Genomic DNA, 19961 nt, shown 5'->3' with positions numbered 1-19961 from the left:
AAGCATTATCCTTAAATAGAAAATCTCGTCTTCCTAATGTATGAAATTTTACTGATAAATATTTTCTTATTTTGTAAATAAGAAATTATATATTTTATATTCCTTGTATGTTTCAGATTTAGGTATGAATTGCAATACTCTCTTGGTAAGTGTTATAATTTTAATAAAAAAAATTATTACAATAAGCCATTTGCAAATAATTAATTCATTGTCAATAATTCATAAATACTTTTTCATTTAAATAATAATCACAGAAGATTATAGTCCTAATATAATTAATACACTGACTACCAATAAGTATTTGGACACCTGTGATAGAAAAGAAAAACTAACTTTATTCAAAATCAATAGTTGGTAGAGCCTCCACGAGAGGTAGTTACAGCGTGGACCCTCCGGGGCATACTTTCCACAAGTCTTTGTATGACAGCTAGTGGTATTTTCTTCCACTCGGCTTGGAGAAGACATAGAAGTTCCTTCACCGATTTTACACGGGTGGTGCACCCCTGAATTCGGCGATGCAACTCGTCCCAGAGGTTCTCGATAGGGTTCAGGTCAGGACTCTGGGCAGGCCAGTCCATTTGATGAACTCCATTGGCACCATACCAAGCCTTGGTTAACGTCGAAACATGACAACTGGCATTGTCGTGCTGAAAGTAACAGGAGTCCAACCCGTAAAACTGCCACAACGTAGGAAGCACATTGTCATCCAAAATAGTGCATAGGCATCAGAGTTGAGCTTACCATGAATGGGGACCAAGGGTCCCAGCCCATACCAGGAGAAACACCCCCAGACCATAATTCCACCTCCGCCAACCTTGACTGTTGGCACAATGCATTCTGGCAAAAGACGTTCTCCAGGTAGATGCCAAATCCAGACTCTGCCATCCGAACGGTAAAGGGTGAACTTTGATTCTTCACTCTAAAGAACCCGTTTCCACTGACCTACGGTCCAATTTCGATGTGCTTTGCACTGCATTAACCGATCAGCACGGTTGGACTTTGTGATCAAAGGCTTATGGGCAGCAGCACGACCATGAAAACGAAGCAGATGTGCTTCCTTACGGAGGGTATTCATTCAAACAAAACTCCCGGATGAATGTTGAAACTCCTCGTGGATGAGAGCCATCCGTTGGGTGCGCTTCTTCCGAATTTCTTCGGACAGCACTCGTTGGCCTCTATCTCCCAGTTTCGTTGGTCTGCCGACTCGGTGCACATTCCGACAATCACCGATCACCTTCCACTTCTTAATCACATAGGCCACTGTCGATTTTGGGTACTTCAGATCGCTAGATATGTCCCTTAAGGATCGGCCACATTTGTGATTCCCGATAATTATACCTTTCTCGAAATCAGAGAGCTCCGAACTGCGAGGCATCTTGCATGCGACTAAAGCCGATGCTGTTTCCTACACGATATATACCGGCGGAGTCCGTGACGTTCCTTAGGATTGCAGATATCATCATTTGCATAGGTGTCCAAATACTTATTGGTAGTCAGTGTATACTATAAAGCTATAATTCATTCCTTAAAAAGCTTCATTTCCATGAAAGTTCTTAAAAACACCAAAATTTTTATTTAAGAAATTTAACGGTAGTTTATTTTTTAAATGAATTACCTTATGTATTTTCTCCCCCTTTTTAAAAATAATTTTATTGTAAAGGAAAAAATTATGTGACTAATTTAATTCCGAAGGAAGTGATTACAATAAGAACATAATAAACGAAAAGTAGTAATCGATAAACTACAGGTAACTATCACAATATTATTAAAGAGAAATCTGCATTCCAGTAAGAATACGTAGTAATATTAACATTACAATATCTAATAAAATATCTTCATTTTTAGTTCCCTGTGTCCTGACTGCTAATCTCTAAGACATAAATCATTTAATACTGTCTGTGTCATCTGCTTGAAAATTATCGTGATCACCTTTATTGCTGTTCAGTCTGTCTTCTTACGTGAAATGATGATCTTCAGACTCATGCAGAACATTAGATAATCCTATTTTCTTGAAGCTGTTCACTATTGCTTCATTCAGAGCATATGCACTCAAAATTCGCAAGCAAATCAGTTAGTAATATGAAAACCACTGCCAAAATGGACAAATTCATTTTAAAATCTAGGAGGGCTTGCATTCCAAATGTCTTGAAGAAATTGGAAATTTGAACCTTGTGCTAAAATGCTAAGGGTAAAAACATGCAAGTAAAAACAGTATGCAGTTAAAATTGCACAGGTATTATCATTAAACATCAGAAATTTTTACCACTATTACTCTTAACTTGAGTACTAGATAGATAACCATAACTAGATTTTCCAATAGCCACAATTCAATGTTTGTTCAATGCAAAGATAGCTAAACTTTATAATAGTAGGAGCCAGATTTTAGATTACCAGAAAATTTCAAAAGCCATAACTAGATTTTCCAATAGCCACAATTCAATGTTTTTAAACTGATTTTAGCAAAAGTAAACTGAAATTGAAAGAAGGAACTGTAATGGTGAGAACAGTAAAGCAAAAAGATTTTAGTCTGAATGAAGAAGCAGTAACTTGAAATATAGATCCATGATTTTTATTTGTTTTTAACTCAAACGTACTTTTCTGAAAATAAATAAATAAAGAGGATGGATGTGCTACAAAGAAACTGTTATTTTAAAAACTTTTTTTGGGGTGTGTGTGCATTTATTTGAATATGGCAAACCACATTATGTCTAACTGCATAAGGGGGATGCAAACTTTCAGAAAGGATTTTCTGAAGAAAACTAACTTGTACACTGCTAAAAAAAGGGGGGGACAGTTCTATATCTCTCGTTCTACTGGGCCGGTTCACGAAATTAAAATTGCGTTCTTCATGTCTCGAAAGCGCGACTTAGGATATATATTAGATTTATATATAACACTTTTTCTGAAATAACATACCATTTTTTTTACATATTTCGATTCTACGACTCAAATTATGCCTAGATACTAAATTTTGTACAATTTGGTGCGAAATTTACGGAGAAATTCAACAGTTTGTGTTGGAATTTTTTTTTTTTTTTTTTTTTTTTTTTTTTTTTCAGTTTGCGCCAAGAATAGTTAGTTCACTTGGCGAACTTCTTAATATATGACAACCTATTTTCCTCTCGTGCGTGAGAGGAAAAAGTCACGATCGTTCCTTTTTTCGGATAATGGTCTTTATATTATATTTTTAATTATAATTGTTATCATTTTAAGTATTTTTTCGGTACTTTTCCGTTTCGCCGGCGCAAATCTCGCCAAGCAGACTTTATTGGCGACAACATACAGTATACACGTAAAAAATATTTAAAAAATGTTAGTTCTAAGAATTCTTTTTAAAAAAGAAGGCATAAACATTTTAGTGTCGCTTAAAATTTTATAAAAAGCCAATAAATAAAGACAACAAATTTGTAAAAGACATTAAGAATTTACTATGCTTTCATGGTTCAACATCCTGATTCGCCGGTTCATATCACGTGACCCCAAGCGATCTCATCTCACGTAAACTACTCTACAAAAATCTAATGCTCTTAGTAATTATCCACATTAATTTCAAGTTAAATCTTAATTTGGAACACAAGTTTAAATGCAAGAAATATTTCAATTCGTACGAATAGCTTACTCAGAAATTATGTAAAACTGCAGTGCTTTACTTCGCTAATGCATTCTCATTAGAATTGGTGAATTTAACCCTTGACTTTACCTTTTCTATATTTTTCGGCTTCGGGTAAGTGCTGTGATTGCATCCTAATTAACTTAATTACCGAAAATTGCCTTAAACATAAAACTGAACTATCTGATAAAAATTATATGTAATGATATGCCAGTATTGAAAGAAACAATCAATCTGATAAGAAAAAGCTGCGACTTGTTTTGAAAATGAGGCGTAAAAGGTTACCAGCGAGAATATTTCGTTTGGCATGGGTTGTACCATTATTGGCGACTTTATCGCTTGCGCCGGCAAAACGGAAAAGTACCATTTTTTCTTTTTCGAATTTCATTTTAATTGTTTAAGTTGTATGGTTTCTTTCGAATAACTGTTTTGAAATTTTCTATTTACTTATTCGAACTGCGTAGTTTAAATCAAATGTGCATCGTTTATTTATTTATTTTTTTCAAATAGTTTTCTTTATACTATATTTTTTTGTCATAGTTACTATTTTAGGTAATTTTTAAATTTTTAGACTTTAATTTTAACTGTTAGTGTTGCATTGTCTCTTCAGATAATTATTTTAAAATTTTCTATTTATTCATTCGAACATTCATTTTAAATGTATTTATTAATATAAATTTTCCAGAGTTTGATTTTATTCATTTGAATTGCGTTTCTTTCAGAAGAATACTTAATAACCCAGACTACGATGAATTTGAAAACTGCATATATTAAAAGAGAAAATACAGTAAAGCACAGTTAACACGCCTTTCAATGTTTCGTTCAGAAAAGATATATAAATAAGAGAGATGTATAACCGACATTTTAACTTAGGATGACTTGCATACACTGCTTTACACAGTTTTATCATCGTGCCCATTGCTTTACAGGATTTTATCATCCTACATTTGGTTTCTTAAAATATTATTCATATTTTAGTCAAATATTTTATTTCTGAAATAGCAAGAATCAAATATCATAAGATTAAAAAAAAATGCAAATACAAAATTTTACGCAAAAAGTTATTTTTTCTTCAGACATTCTGCTTTATTCTTGCTCTTTTTCTTCAGACATTCTGCAAGTATATTAAAAACCATCCAACTTTTCGAAACATCTTGGTATTTCTGACAATCATTTTAAATAAAGTTATCGCCTTCCATTTCATAAAGGCCCACAAACGGCCGAGCGGTCCGAGGTTCGAATCCCGGTAAACGGGCTTTGTGCATGGGCGTTTTCGTGGATTTTCTCATGTGTAACGTGTATGCTAGCTGGTTTCCCTTAGAAATTTCTTCACGAAGGCATCCTTCCTTTTAGGCAGATAGCCCTGCTTTGCCGTAACTTAATAATCCATTTCATCAGAGCCTTTATCAGTCTTTAGAGGTTAAACATTTTGAAGGTATGAGATAAAAGGAAAGACTGGTTTCATCAAGAGGTTTTGGTTTATTTAATTATGACAAAGCACACTGGGACTATCTGCCTAAGGGGAGGGATGCCTTCGTGTTACACATGGAGAAAACCACGAAAACGCCCATGCAGCCAGCCCGTTCGCGGAATTCGAACCTCGGACCGAACTACCAGTGTTCAGCGACTTTACCGATCGGCCGCTGTTTCATCAGGAGGAAAAATAAAACGTCTTTAGGTGACATCCACATACATCACTGGATAAACACCTGAATCTCCAAATAATTCGACTGAGAAATCAAGTGATTCTCCGTTTATGATACGATATGATGTTCTATAACGTAATTTAAATTTTTACAACTATATAGTCAAAAAACAATCGCTCTTCACTTTAATCTGCAATGATATCGTTTTTGTCTTTTCTGTTAACCACAAGCTCAATTGATGGTATTTGCTGGTGTACACGTCCAAGTGTTTTCTCTTTGAACACCTAAATTCTTTGAAGTATCCTGAAAGTATATACAAAAGCGTCCAACTTTTTGAAACATCTTGGTACGTCAGACAGCCAAATTTCCCTACAAATTTTTGCTTACTTTTCTCCCTAATTTTCTTCTTTCCTTCTACGGTTATTTTCAGTGCTCACACAAGAAAATTAAGATTTTTCGACTGTTAGACTTCCATAGATTTTGCATTCTTTTTCAATTTTTTTAAAATATCAATTGCATGAATTGCGTTTCAGCAGAAGACAGCTTTTCATTTTCTAGTCATTTTAACTAGAACTAAAGTTTAAAGCGAAGTCCAATAGATAAATATTTTAATTAAAAGATTTTTTGCTAAATGACAAAGAAATAAAACAGTCCAGCAATGTTTATTCTGTACCACCGAGTGACCCGCTTCTTATATCGACTGAAACAATCTAAATCATATTAAATATCATGTTTTTTTTATACAATTTCTAACGCGAGAGAAAAATTAGGTTCTTAAAATATTCTTTCTGAGAGAATTAATATAAAAATTTATATTTATATATATATTTTTAAAGCTGGGACTTGAACCAAACTGTCAAACTTTTAAAGTTTAATTTACATGGTGGTTATAATTAAAGTTCCACTTTGAAATGTTCATAAAATACCATGCGTAAGAGTTTCGCTTTTATGGAAAAAATAAAGAATCGAAGCAAATATACTTAGGATAATGGACCAAAACTGAAAAAATTTCCCCTCCCTCCGAAAACGAAATATTGAAAATTCAACCTTGAATTTATTGGATTATCGAAATATTCAATTTGACTTATCTTCTAAGCCCTAGTTCAGACAACAATGCCGTCAAAAATTCCGAATTACTGAAGCTGAAGTAAATGGTTTTTAGTATATATTCGCTGTATGTTAATAAATCAGAGTGTAAAAAAAAAAAAAAAAAAAAATAGATTATAGAATTTACGCTGGTGCAACTTTTTTTCTGAATGCACAACATGTAATAGAAGAGAAGGCTTGTAGAGACCTGTTTTCTACATGCCCTCTAAAAGTAGATTCCATAGTCCTTTTGTCCCCACCAGCGGCTGAGCGGTTAAAGCCGCTGAACACTGGTAGTTCGATCCGGGGTTCAAGTCCCGAAGAACGGGCTGGCTGCATGGGCGTTTTCGTGGTTTTTCCCATGTGGGATGTGGATACGAGCCAGTTTTCCCTAAAAAGACCTCCACGGGGCGCATATTTCACAAGTGCACATCAGCGTAGCCACTGAGGGAGGGGTTTTGAAAATGGACCAATGAGCTTCTTCTGTTCTTGTGACGCTAAATCTTCATGTATGTGAGCGTATGTTGTTTACATTATAATATGCATTTGTTTCGCAGTTATAAATGTTTGGCGTAATAGTAGAAAATCTCGTAGTGCTTTCGTTTTATGAGTTTAATTAATCGCTGATATTTCACTTTCGCGATTTTTATTACGCATTGATATTTGGATTGATGTTCATGGCATATTACCGCTCGTTACACCGAGAAAATGACTAAAAATACAATTAGCCTCGAATATTATGCATTTAATAACAAATGTGGATTAAAAGAATTCATTTGTATAGTTTTTTATATTTTTTATTGAGCTGAGAAGGACTGGAAGTGTTAAAATGAATCTAGTGTTTTCTTATTTCACTGCCTGCATTCTTTTGATTTTGAAAGTGTAATATTCAGAATACATATTGTGTATGATATAATTATATCCATTGTTAACATTAAAATTTATATGGGAATAAATTGAATATATTCGTTGTGAATAGATAAATTCATTCTGTTTGATGAGTATTTTTTGTGTAGACAGTATATTTAAGAGTGAGCAGCTATTAAATGTGAAATTTAACAGACTAAATGCAAATTAGTGAATTACGAATGCAAATTAGTGAAGTTCACTTTGAATAAAGTTCTGCATTGGCTATTATTATAGAACATCTTTTTCATATAGACTGAAATAAAAAGGGCTGACTTCTATTTACATACATAACTGGTGTAAATATTTTTCTCATATGCATAGTTTTATGTAAAGATAGCATTTGGGCTCGGATGTGTATCACATATTTCTTTCGTCTTATTTATCACTTATTAAGTACTATTTCGCATGAATATTTTTGCGGAGTATCCAACATGTGTTTGTGTTTATTTCAAATTCTTTCAACCAGGTAGTGAAATCTTCATAATTGCTTATATTTGATCTAACTTCGCAATGAAAATTTTCAGAAAAAATAGACGATGTACAGAAAATTGCGTGGCAAAGTATTTTCAACCATCTTGCTTAAATCTTAAAGCGTGCGAGAGGTGATGTGACACGACAGAAATATTACTGGATGCTCATTGGGCCATCTTAGAAGCCACTCCCTCGGTGGCTACACAGATGTGCACTTGTGAAATATGCCCACGGGGCAACCCTCCCTTTCCGTGTAGTGTCTAAGGCGGAGCACGTAATAAGCAAAAAAGAAAAGAAAAAAAAAAAAAAAAAAACTCCTTTTGTGTCTTCAATGTCAAAAAACTTTCCTTAGGGAGGGAACTTAAGTTTTTGGGAAAGAAAAAAAATCACAAGAAGACAAATTTGAAGAACATGCAGGACGATTGAGTACGCATACTTATTTTCGGAACACAAGCAGTTACTGAATAATAAAAAGATGCATTTTAATGCAATGCAAAACATTTGGAATACGTTTTCTGACTGAATAACGTAAGATTAAAAGTCATCTGCTTAATTGACAGCCATTTACAAGTCAATTACTCGGGCAATTGCAGAATCGTTTTGATCCTGAGCTTGTAAGACAAACCTAATATCACTGGATTTAAACACTTCTTTAATCTTCAGAGAACATTCCTTCTTTAGCTCATATTCCAAGAATATAAAGTGAATACAATTATTGCAAAATAAATTGAATATTCATTTGCACTACGGCTTGGTAGTTTACTAACGAGTTAACAAGATTTAAATTCTGCTTTTTGTATCTAAGAATAAAACAATATTTTAAATATTTACAAATAAAATATTAAATTGGATATTTAATTGAAGCCTCACCATTTTTCTAGCATTTAAAGATTGTTAAATACTAATTGTTTGTTGGGAAGTCTAACCCAGGCTGCATGGTTGGTTTTCGTAGTTTTCTAGGTTCTCTTTACAAAGGTCCTCTATGAAAGCATCTTAACCAAATAGCTGCCATGTTCAAATAACCAATTAACCTACACTGGTGTGCAAAACTTAAGCAACAATGTAAATTTTAATCAGATAGCCATGAAATTGTAGAAAAGGGGTTCTTGCGTTCAGTACAATGAACACAGAATTCAGTAGAAAGGTCATGCGTATGCAAATGTCAAGAAAAAAAGTCACTGGCTACGTGAGCGTAAGCAAAACGCGTACAGTCGGCGCGCTCAACTCGAGATTACTATAAAAGGAAGGATGGAGATGCAATTAAAGACATTCGCTGCAAGTACAAGGAGTTCTTTCGTGAAATATGGCTAGAAGAAATGATCTGGATGACTTCATACGTGGAAGAATGATCGAAAATCTGGAGTAGGGGCGAAGTGTGACCAGTATAGCTGAAGAGTTCAGAATCAAAAAAGTGGCTTTTTGCGCGTTTAGAAAGCCTTTACCATATAGATACAGCTGTTAGAAAGGTTGGTGGCGGCTGTCCCAGGAAAACAATTGCAGCAAATAACCGATATATATTCCTGCAGACGAAAAGAGTCCGAAACCAGTCAGCAAGCGCCGCAGCTCAACAACTGTGAACAGCAACGGGCGACAATTGTCGTGGTTTACTGTGCCCAAACACCTTCACAAAGGTGGCCAATGCGCCTGCCGTTTTGAACGCTGCATCCCTTTGAAAGTTGGCCATCAGCATCACCGTTTACAGTGGTGCAAGGAGCGCAAAAACTGGGCATCTCATCAATGGAGTCTTATCCTCCTTACGGATGAGAATCGTTTTAGTGCCACAAGCGATTCTCAACACAAATTGATTTGGAGAGAGGTCAGGACATGGTTTAATCTCAGTAACATTACGGAAAGAGACCGTTACGGTGTCCTGATCTCGTCTGGAGAGGCATTATGCTGAACGAGCGGACGGAGCTTCACGTTTTCGACAGAAGTTCTGTAACTGGAGATCGCTATCGTCAGGAGGTGATCCTTCCCCATGTGCGTCTGTTTCGAGGTGCCATTGGAGCAGACTTCTTTTATATGGATGACAATGCACGGCCACACCGGACTCTTGCTGTTCAGAAGCTACTGAAAAGTGAAGATATCACTCGAATGGATTGGCCAGCTTGCTCCTTTATTGAAATCCCATAGAACATGCGTGGGATGCTTTGGGGAGACGCTTGTGACACGATTACATCCTCCGGGGAACACCCAACAACTGAAACAGATGCTGATTGAGGAATGGGTACTCTTACCTCAAGATCTGTTGGAAAATATGGTGCTGAGTATGGAGAGACCGTTCGAAGCAACCATTGCAGTAAGGGGAGGGCATATCCAATACTAAGGAACACCTGCTTCTTGTTCTTCCTCTTGTACAAACAATCATGTGTAGCGATACTATGAGTTCAATAAAGCCTGTTTTTGTTTGATTCCATATTGTATGCATTGTATTCATTTTAGAGCAATTATGCTTTCGTCATCGTTTAAATACAAAATGCTGTCTCTTAATTCTAAATTTCAATGTCTCTCAGATGATTTCTCGTGGAGTTATGCCAAAAAGAACACCTGTTGCTTAAGTTTTGCACACCAGTGTAGTTTAAGCGCGATTTCCAAGTGACGTTACTAGCAAAACCCAAATACTCATTAAAAATCATGTAGCTTGCCAATCGGGAGTAACATGAAAGATACGGCGCCAATAATTGAATTGCTGTTACGGTACGCTGTTTCTTAACTTAGATGGTCATTCCTTAATTAAATATAATTGATTTGTAACTTCTACTAGAGCTGACGGTAAGAATTGAAATACAAATAAATAACATCTTGTGCAATCTTGATTAATATAAAATTAGAAATATTTGCATAGAAAAATATTTGCATTCAGACAGAAAGCTTTTTGAAATATTTGCAATTACCTTATAAGAAGGAATTATGAATAACCGTAATACTTATATTACTGATGATTAGAATTCAGTTCTTAACAACTACATTCTAAATTAGAATTTTAAGGATATAATGAAAATACGTTACGCAGAAAAATACATTTTAGGATAAAAAATGAGTCGATTTTTTATGTTTAAAAACTTCTTAAATTCATTTAATAAGCATCATACCCTCGTTGGTAATTGAATCCAGAATGTTTGGTGTCGTTTATATAATTATTCCTACTTGTCCACAGAACCTGCTGACTTATCTAGCCATTAAGTAGCTGCAGATCCTTTCTACATAACCATTGAAGTTCCATTAATTCAGTCTCTAGAGGGTTGTATGTTTATATCATAATTTGACTTTCATAAAAATGATTATTCTAAATCTTATGTTTCTATAAAAATATACTGTGCTTTAAAAATGTGGATGATAGTATCAGCCGCTTCATAAGCAACAGGTTGTTTAGAAATAAATTATGCAGTTAATTTCATAAAATATTTTCATAAAATTCAAATAAACATCAAACGAAAATTCTCAGTTTTAGACAATTCGATTTAAACGAAGTTAAATTAAAGTAGCAGATGATAAACGCCGAAGATAAAAATTTATTTTTACAATTATTATTTTTTTTTTAAAGAAAGGGGGAAAAAGAGAGAGAGGTGAAAATTTGAATAATATCATCTATAATTTAAGATATAATAATTTTTCACATAGTATTAATAAATATTTATTACGCATCATTGAGGGAAAAAATTTCAGATCATTAATTCTCCGTAAAAATTTATTTAAAATTTAAGGTTAAAAATAGCTATGGTAGTTCAATGTAACAAAAATCCATAAATGACATCATCTCTCAACTATCTAAATCGTTCACATTACGAGAAGTCACTCAAACACAAAAGTTTTTAGGAATAGACATCCGGCAAGAATCTGAAAAACTTTTTTAACAGTGGTAGATGATTACAGTAATTTCATATTTGTGATAACAATTGAGAAGAGTGAAACTTCAGAAGCTCTAATCAAACTTATCATTTAAGAACAAAGACAAACAGGAAAGAAACTAAAAAGAATTCGTAGTGATAATGGTAGTGAGTTTTTAGCTAAAAATATAAAAGAGTTTTTGAAAAAATGGGAATTAAACATGAACTTACAACCCCTTATACTCCGGAAAGTAATGGAAAAGCTGAACGTTTTAATCGTACTATAATTGAATCTGCTAGAACTATGTTAATTGATGCAGAATTACCGATAAAAGTGGTCTGAAAGCGTTAAAGTAGCTGTACATGTGAATAACAGGAGTCCCAAAAATGATAAAAGGTTTACACCATATGAACTATATAAAGGACGCAAGCATAACATTACTTATCTTAAAAGATTTAGATGTGAAGCATATGTTCATATAAGACGAGAAAAACGTAGAAAGATGGATCTAAAAGCTAAAAAAGGAATTATGATAGGCTATAGCATGAAGAGAAAAGCATACAAAATTTATATCCCTGAACTAAATAAAATTCAAGAAGTGAGAGATGTAAAATTTGATGAACAGAAACTTGGATCACCTTTACTAAAAGAAAATTATTTAAATTTCGATAAAAATCAAATATTAGAAGAAGTTATTATTTTTTATAAGGAACAAACTAATGGAAATGTAAATAATTCAGAAATAACTAACAGATACTATAGAGAAGATAATACAACAGATGAAGAAGCTGAGAAAATTTTGCCATCCAATAGTGATGATGAACACGATGATAACAATTCATTGGAAAAGCCAACCGAGTATCCGCAAATAAATGAAGAACCTGGAAATGATAATCATGGAAATTCTGTACAGAAAAGACCAGCGCGAATTACGAAGCCCCCAGAAAAATTAAAAGATTATGTAGTATACAATACAAATGAAGGATTACCTAAGACGTATGATGAAGCTATAGAATCTGCTGAAAGTGAATTCTGGCTACAAGCAATGACAGAAGAATTGGGTTCAATGGAGGGTAATGAAGTCTGGGAATTAGTTGAAAGACCCATCGATAAGAAATTTATTAAAAACCGCTGGATATTCTCAAAAAGGGATGAAAAGGGTAAATTAGAAACAATTTACAAAGCAAGACTAGTAGCGACCGGATTTAATCAAAGAAAAGGAATTGATTATGAAGATGGATTTAGCCCAGTAATGAGACTTGCAACCTTTAGAACATTACTATCGATTGCAGTTTACAAAAACTACAAAATAAGATTTTTCGATGTAAAAACTGCATATTTAAATGGATACTTGGATAAACCAATTTACATGGAACAGCCACCTGGCTTTATATCAGATCCGAACAAAGTATATCTTGTAAACAAAAGTATATATGGATTACCACAATCAGGAAAATGCTGGTATGATGAATTATGTAAAGTTCTTAAAGAAAAGAATTTAACTAAACTAAAGTCAGATCCATGTGTTTATATTTATAAAGATATGATCAAATATTTTATCATAGCAGTATATGTGGATGACTTAATGGTGATTGGAAATTCAAATTCTGAGATAAATGACATCATCTCTCAACTATCTAAATCGTTCACATTACGAGAAGTCACTCAAACACAAAAATTTTTAGGAATAGACATCCGGCAAGAATCTGGAAAACTTATACTCAGTCAAGAAAACTATATAACTAAAATCTTAAAAAACTTTGAAATGGATGAATGTAAACCTATCAAGACTCCAGGAATATTGGGTGAAAATCTTGATGACATAGCATCTTCACCACCTGTGTCGAAGACAAAATATCAAGAAGCATTAGGTTCATTGATGTACTTAGCAACAGGCACAAGGCCAGACTTAGCTTTTGCACTAAGTAATTTGTCAAGATATAATCAAGATCCCAGAAAGAAACACTGGAAAGCTGTAAAGAGGATATTTAGATATATTAAAGGAACACAAAATACTTGTTTAGTGTATACTTCAGACAATGGGAAATTAAATGCTACATCAGATGCAAGTTGGTGTACCACTGAAGATGGAAAATCATTTGGAGGTTATTTCGTTAAATTAGGCAAAAATTTCATAAATTAGAAGTGCAACAAACAAAGAATAGTTGCTCTATCTACAATGGAAGCTGAACTTTTAGCATTCTGCGAATGTGCATGTGAAGTTAAATGGTACATCTTTTTACTTGAAGAATTGGGTCAAGATGATCTAATTGACAAACCAATAGGAATTAAAACAGACTGTCAAGCATTAATAGATTGGATTAAAAAACCAAAACAAAGTAGCAGTTCAAGGCACATTAATAGAAAATATTTCTTTGTTAAGGATGAATATGAAATGAATCAAATCATTCCTCAGTTTGTGTGTTCACAAAATCAAGAAGCAGATATTTTAACAAAGTATCTACCTAGGGTGAAATTAAAAGATGAACTATTAAAGTATGGACATGACTGACTGATTAAAATTATATCTTTAAATACAAATAAGGGGGGGAATTGATAGTATTTGTTTATAAAGCATAATTTTAAGTTAATATTAAGTTTAATATTTTGGCAACATTGAAATTAAACTGTAAAAAGAAGGAGTTAAAAATGTATCTGGAAGAGAGAGTTTTTTCATTATTATGGTTTGGTAGAATGTGGTAAGATTTCTTATGTCTGATTTTCTTTAATAAAGTTTTCTTTTTGTATATTGCCATAATGTATTTTTGTTAGAAGTGGATGATTCTTTTGAGAATGTTATATATATGCCAATCTTAAATAACCAACACTCGGTAGCAATGCAAACTAAAATAGGAATACAATTGCTACAGTTCAAGGGTATCTCAATCATTACAATTAAGTCATGCTTGTCAAATTTTTAATTCTTAATTAAAATTTCAGATGTTACTGAAATACATTTTCTAACTTATATTAAGAAAATGATCCTCAGGATTCAAAAGTTTTTAATATAATGTACTTTATTAAATTTCATTTGCATCTTTCTAATAAATGTTAGTTTTTTTTTTTTTAAATGTATTCTTGAATTTACATTTCATTAAATTCAGATTTCAAATTTTGCAAAAAGTTCGATTTTGTGTCAATATAAATCTAATACATATCCTAAGTTGTGCTTTCGAGACATGAAAAACGCAACGTGAATTTGTCAATCGGCCTAATAGAATAGGAGATATAGAACTGCCCCCCTTTTTTTGGGCGTAGTGTACTTTCTAATATGACTGTTACATTTCCAGTTTTTTTTCATTGTTTATCAGGTTGGTTAACCTCAACTTCGGGTGAGAGAGGTCCTGTTGTGTTTGGAATGTACCATACTCAGCTTATGAAGGAAGGTGGATGTCATTGTGAACTCAAGAACACTGCATATTTGCTTATACAGTCAAAAGTCGTTAATCCGGACCTCTAATCTACAAACTTTCTGCGCATGCGTCAACGCATAATGCGTTAACGCTTGCGCGTTTAATGTATAACGGACGGTATAAGCTAAGCTAAAATTATCTAATTATCTATTTCAGTTAATGTTGCAGATTGCGTTGCTCCTTAATCTTCGAATTGGATCCGGCTTATTATTTTTTGCAGACTGTTAGAGCAAGTTTATAAAAGTAAGTTGAAACTTTCAATTATGTCAAATAGAATTTCCCAGGGGCGTAGCTAGAGGGAGCATCTGTCCCCGGGTGCAGAATCCAAGGGGCGCCAAACTGATGTTACGACATTTTAGAATTAAATGTTTTCTATCCTTGGCAAGCAGTAGGGGGCGCGAAATCTTCAGTTGTCCCTGGGCGCTGAAAACCCTAGCTACGACTCTGGAATTTCCGATGCTGGAGCTGCCAAAGGCATCTACAAAGCGAAAGCATGTTTCGATGTCCATCAAACAAAAAGTGGAATTCCTGCAAAAAATGGATAAAGGCTCCTTTGTTTCTCTAACCCTAACCATTCCGAAATCAGTTTATCAATTTCACGCTGCTCTGCGTTAGGGGGGGGGGGAACGCCGCGGCGCGCAATGAACTGGAAGTTGATCTGTCAGCACTATCCTTATCTTCAGGGCAGATGTTTTTATTTTATTCGGCTTATAATTCCTTACTAAATGTAGTATTTCATCTCGATGTACTCCGTCTTTGATATGATTTAAATCAAATTCCTCGTCATTATAAATATCACGAATACACATCAAATAGTTTTCTGGCTGCAATTTTCTAATTTCGGCTATGCGTAATGTATGCTTTACGCATGCGCGCATTGAAAGAAATGTTTAATAAAGTAAACAAATAAATATTAAGCTTGTTTTTTGTAAATTTTGATACCCTTTAGATCATAATTGCTTTTTATTTCATAAATTACGGTTTCATATTTTTAATTTTATAATTTCTGCATGCCATTTTACCATATTTAAACTGATGATCTATAATCCGGAATCGCCGAAGTCCCGACGAGTCCAGATTAAAGACTTTTGACTGTAACACATACATGAAAAACGGCATGTCAGTGATAACTATCCAACGTCTCTTCAGGCAAAAACTTGGCCTCAGTCTTCATGGTGATGTTCCCAGCCGCAATATCATTCTTAAGTGGGTTAATGCATTGTGAACTACTGGTTTTTTAATGAAAAAGAAATTATCTAGCCCCGCCAAAACACTACAGAATGTAGATCGAGTAAGTGAGGAAATAATCCAAAGCCTCGGTCGCTCTGAATGTCTGAAAGCACTGTGCAGAGAATTTTACACAAAGACAAAGGGTTCCACTCGTATAAAATTATAGTAGTCCAACCATAAATGCCTGAAGAGACGTTAGGTAGTTATCGCTGACACGCCGTTTTTCATGTGTGTGTTATAAGCAAATGTGCGGTGTTCTTGAGTCCACAATGACATCCACCTTCCTTCGTAAGCCGAGTATGGTACATTCCGAACACATTCATTTTCCATGATTCACCCCATATGTCTATAACAAAGCACAGTAAAACCTCTCTCATCCGAAGTTAAAGTTAACCAACCTGGTACACAATGTAAAGAAACTGGAAATGTGTCATATTAGAAAGTACACTACTCCAAAAAAAAAAAAGTGGGGGGACCATAATTAGCAGGATTACCTACAATGTCTCACTTTTTGTCAAACAGTGCTGGGCATGTTTGAAGAAAATGAGGATTTGACCATCATAATGAGCGATGAAACCTATTTTCATCTAAATGGGCCAACTGATAAACAAAACTGTAGGTTCTGGGCTTTAGAAAATTCTCTTCGATTACACGAGCGACTACTGAACAGTTCAAACGTGACTGTTTAGTGTAGTATCGTGAGGTGTGGAATTTTCAGGCCTTTCATTTTAAAGAGAACAAAATGATAGTAACATTTACTTCAGACCGCTATGTTAACATGTTTGAAACCCATTTTCTATCTGAGCTTCGTAAACAAGGAATCAATAGGGCATCAGGGTGGTTTCAACAGGATGGGGGCCACTGCCCATACAGAAAGTTATTTCACATTTTGGAGACCTTCCATGGCCTCCATGCTCACCCGACTTTTCCATGTGTGATTTTTATCAATGAGGATTCTTGAAATTACGCATCTACTAAGTAAACTACGCATGCTGGAAGAATTGAAGACTGCAATACATACAAAAATTGATGAAGAAACTTTAGCAAGAGTAGATGCGAGCTTTAGAGTGACTTCAAACTTCAAGACATTTGTCAGATATACTTTTTCCCTCATAAGCATTACATAATGCCATAATTTAGTGCTTGAATCTATGGATTTTTTTTTTTTTTTTTTTTTGGTTGTTGTTTTGAAAAGTCTACAGAGTATGCTTTCCAGAATAACAAGTGTTTTCCGTGACTTCAAAAAATTAAATGGAATTTGCTGAAAATGAGTGGCATTTATGGAAGCAATAACAGGAAACAGATGACACTTTTACATATTGTAAGTCAGTGGTGTGCATAAAAGCACAGTGATAAATGAAAGTTTGGATAACCATCAAAGTATTACAAAATAAAACTCAATAATTTTCAATTAAAAAATATTACATACAGGGTGGATCAGTACAGAGTGACAAACTTTCAGGTGAGATAGAGTACAGCTAGACTATGGGAAATCACAATAGGAATGCATAGTTGGAAATGCATGGTTGGAAGGAAAGAAACAGTGAGACAAAGCATGCCTCACTTCTCCGGCACATGGGAAGATCTGCATCACAAACGGAAGACGCATGACGGTCCGGGTTGTAATTTCGAACACCTTCTTTGACGATGATCATTGTCTCTTCATGTATGCTGTTTTTTCTTTGTTTTTGTTGTACTTCGAATAATAAGCACGTTTTCTCAATCCATTTGTGTTTTTTCTTTCTTGACCTTTGTGTAGTCACTATCGCACCAGGAAAGCGTTTCCGACCATGCATTCCTAAGTGATTTCCCATCGTATAGAAGTACTCTATCTCTCCTGAAAGTTTATCACCACTGTACTAATACACCCTGTATATTTCACTTATGTGCTAAAGAATCTCAATGATCATCTGACTAGCATATCCCCCTAATCAATACTTTTTCTCCGTTCTAAAAAATGAAAACAAATTGAATGTAATTAAACAAAACAGGTGATTTGAATGCTTTGAAAACTTTTAAGGGGAATTGGCTTGCATTTATTATATTAGGGAAACCCCTAATAATGGACCCCTGTTACTTTCAGGACGACAATGCCAGTTGTCATGTTTTGACGTTAACTGAGGCTTGGTATGGTGCCAATGGAGTTCATCAAATAGACTGGCCTGACCAGAGTCCAGACCTGAACCCTATCGAGAACCTCTGGGACGAGTTGCATCGCCGAATTCAGGGGTGCACTACCCGTGGAAAATCGGTGAAGGAACTGCTATGTCTTCTCCAAGCCGAGTGGAAGAAAATACCACTAGCTGTCATACAAAGACTTGTGGAAAGAATCCCCCGGAAGGTCCACGCTGTAATTACCTCTTGTGGAGGTTCTACCAACTATTGATTTTGAATAAAATTAGTTTTTCTTTTCTATCACAGGTGTCCAAATACTTATTGGTAGTCAGTGTATTTCAGAGGATCACCTAAATGGAAGAAGAAATTGGAAAACTTTTAAGGGGAATTGGCTTGCACTTATTATACAGTCCAAAGTCGTTAATCCGGATTCGTCGGGACTTCGGCGATTCGGATTATCGATTTTTCCGGATACTAGATCATCAGTTTAAATCTCGTAAGATGGCATGCAGAAATTCTAAAATTAAAAATATGAAACCGTAATTCATGAAATAAAGAACAATTAGGATCTAAAGGGTATCAAAATTTACAAAAGAAAAGCTTAATATTTATTTGTTTACTTTATTAATCATTTCTTTCAATGTAAGTTGTTTAAGTTGCTTCGTTTTATGTGATAATACTTTCTCTTTAATTCTATAAACAGACATAATTTCTTGTTAATTTACAAAGTTCCGCTGTTCAAGTCCCGTAATTGCTGTGCCGAGAATACCGACTAACTTGTGAATCGAAATTTTTTCGTTTTCACTAACCTCTCTGTCACCTTCTTCATGTCTTTTATCCATTTTTTGCAGCAATTCCACTTTTTATTTGATGGACATCGAAACATACTTTCGTTTTGTAGATCCTTTGGGAGCTCCAACATCGGAAATTCTATTTGACATAATCGAAAGTTCAAGTTTACTTTTATAAAATTGCTCTTACAGTCTGCAAAAAATAATAAACCGGATCCAATTCGAAGATTAAGGAACAACGCAATCATCAACATTAACTGAAATAGATAATTAGATAATTTTAGCTTATACCGTCCGTTATACATAAAACGCGCACGCGAAAACGTATTCTGCACTTGCGCACACGCATATGCGCAGTCGTAAAGGTCTTACGCGCACGCGTAAACGCCTATGCGCATGTGTCAACGCGGCGCATGCGCAGAAAGTTTTTAGCTTTGAGGTCCGGATTATAGATCATTCCGAATTATGGGTGTCCGAATTAACGACTTTTGACTGTATTAGGGAAAAGCATAAAAACATGCATGTAGATACGAATAGTTGCTGAATCCAGGATGTAATTATCAGTGTTAAAATGTTTCAACTCAGCTGTTATCTAGCCTTAGGGAAAATGATTTAACTGATAAAGTATGCTATCGAAATCAGCAGACAGTAGTACTGCCTCATAAGCAGAAAATACAGTAGAAGAAAAAAAAAATCTGAAGTAGAAGGTCAAGATGGAGAAGTAATTACTTTAACTCCGTTGCCAATTGTTAAAGGTGAAACTACACATTTATTAAGAAGGATAGGAATTACTTTTGAAAAAAAAAAAATCATAATATACGAATTTTAGGTTCTAATAAATGTTTAGGATTAAGAACTTTGA

General features: G+C 34.4%; 1 protein-coding gene across 2 annotated transcripts in view; it reads right to left on the bottom strand.

Moving 5' to 3' along the window:
* The window catches only part of Tsen34 (tRNA splicing endonuclease subunit 34), a 269041-nt gene that overhangs the window by 120106 nt on the left and 128974 nt on the right, over window positions 1-19961 (bottom strand). The gene's annotated exons all lie outside the window — the stretch shown is intronic.

This window comes from Stegodyphus dumicola, chromosome 9 (genome assembly GCF_044657685.1).
Source record: "Stegodyphus dumicola isolate Sdum_Otavi_A_Nest chromosome 9, ASM4465768v1".
Lineage (NCBI taxonomy): Eukaryota > Metazoa > Arthropoda > Arachnida > Araneae > Eresidae > Stegodyphus > Stegodyphus dumicola.
Note: the sequence above shows the minus strand (reverse complement) of the source record. Positions and strands in the feature narration are given on the sequence as shown.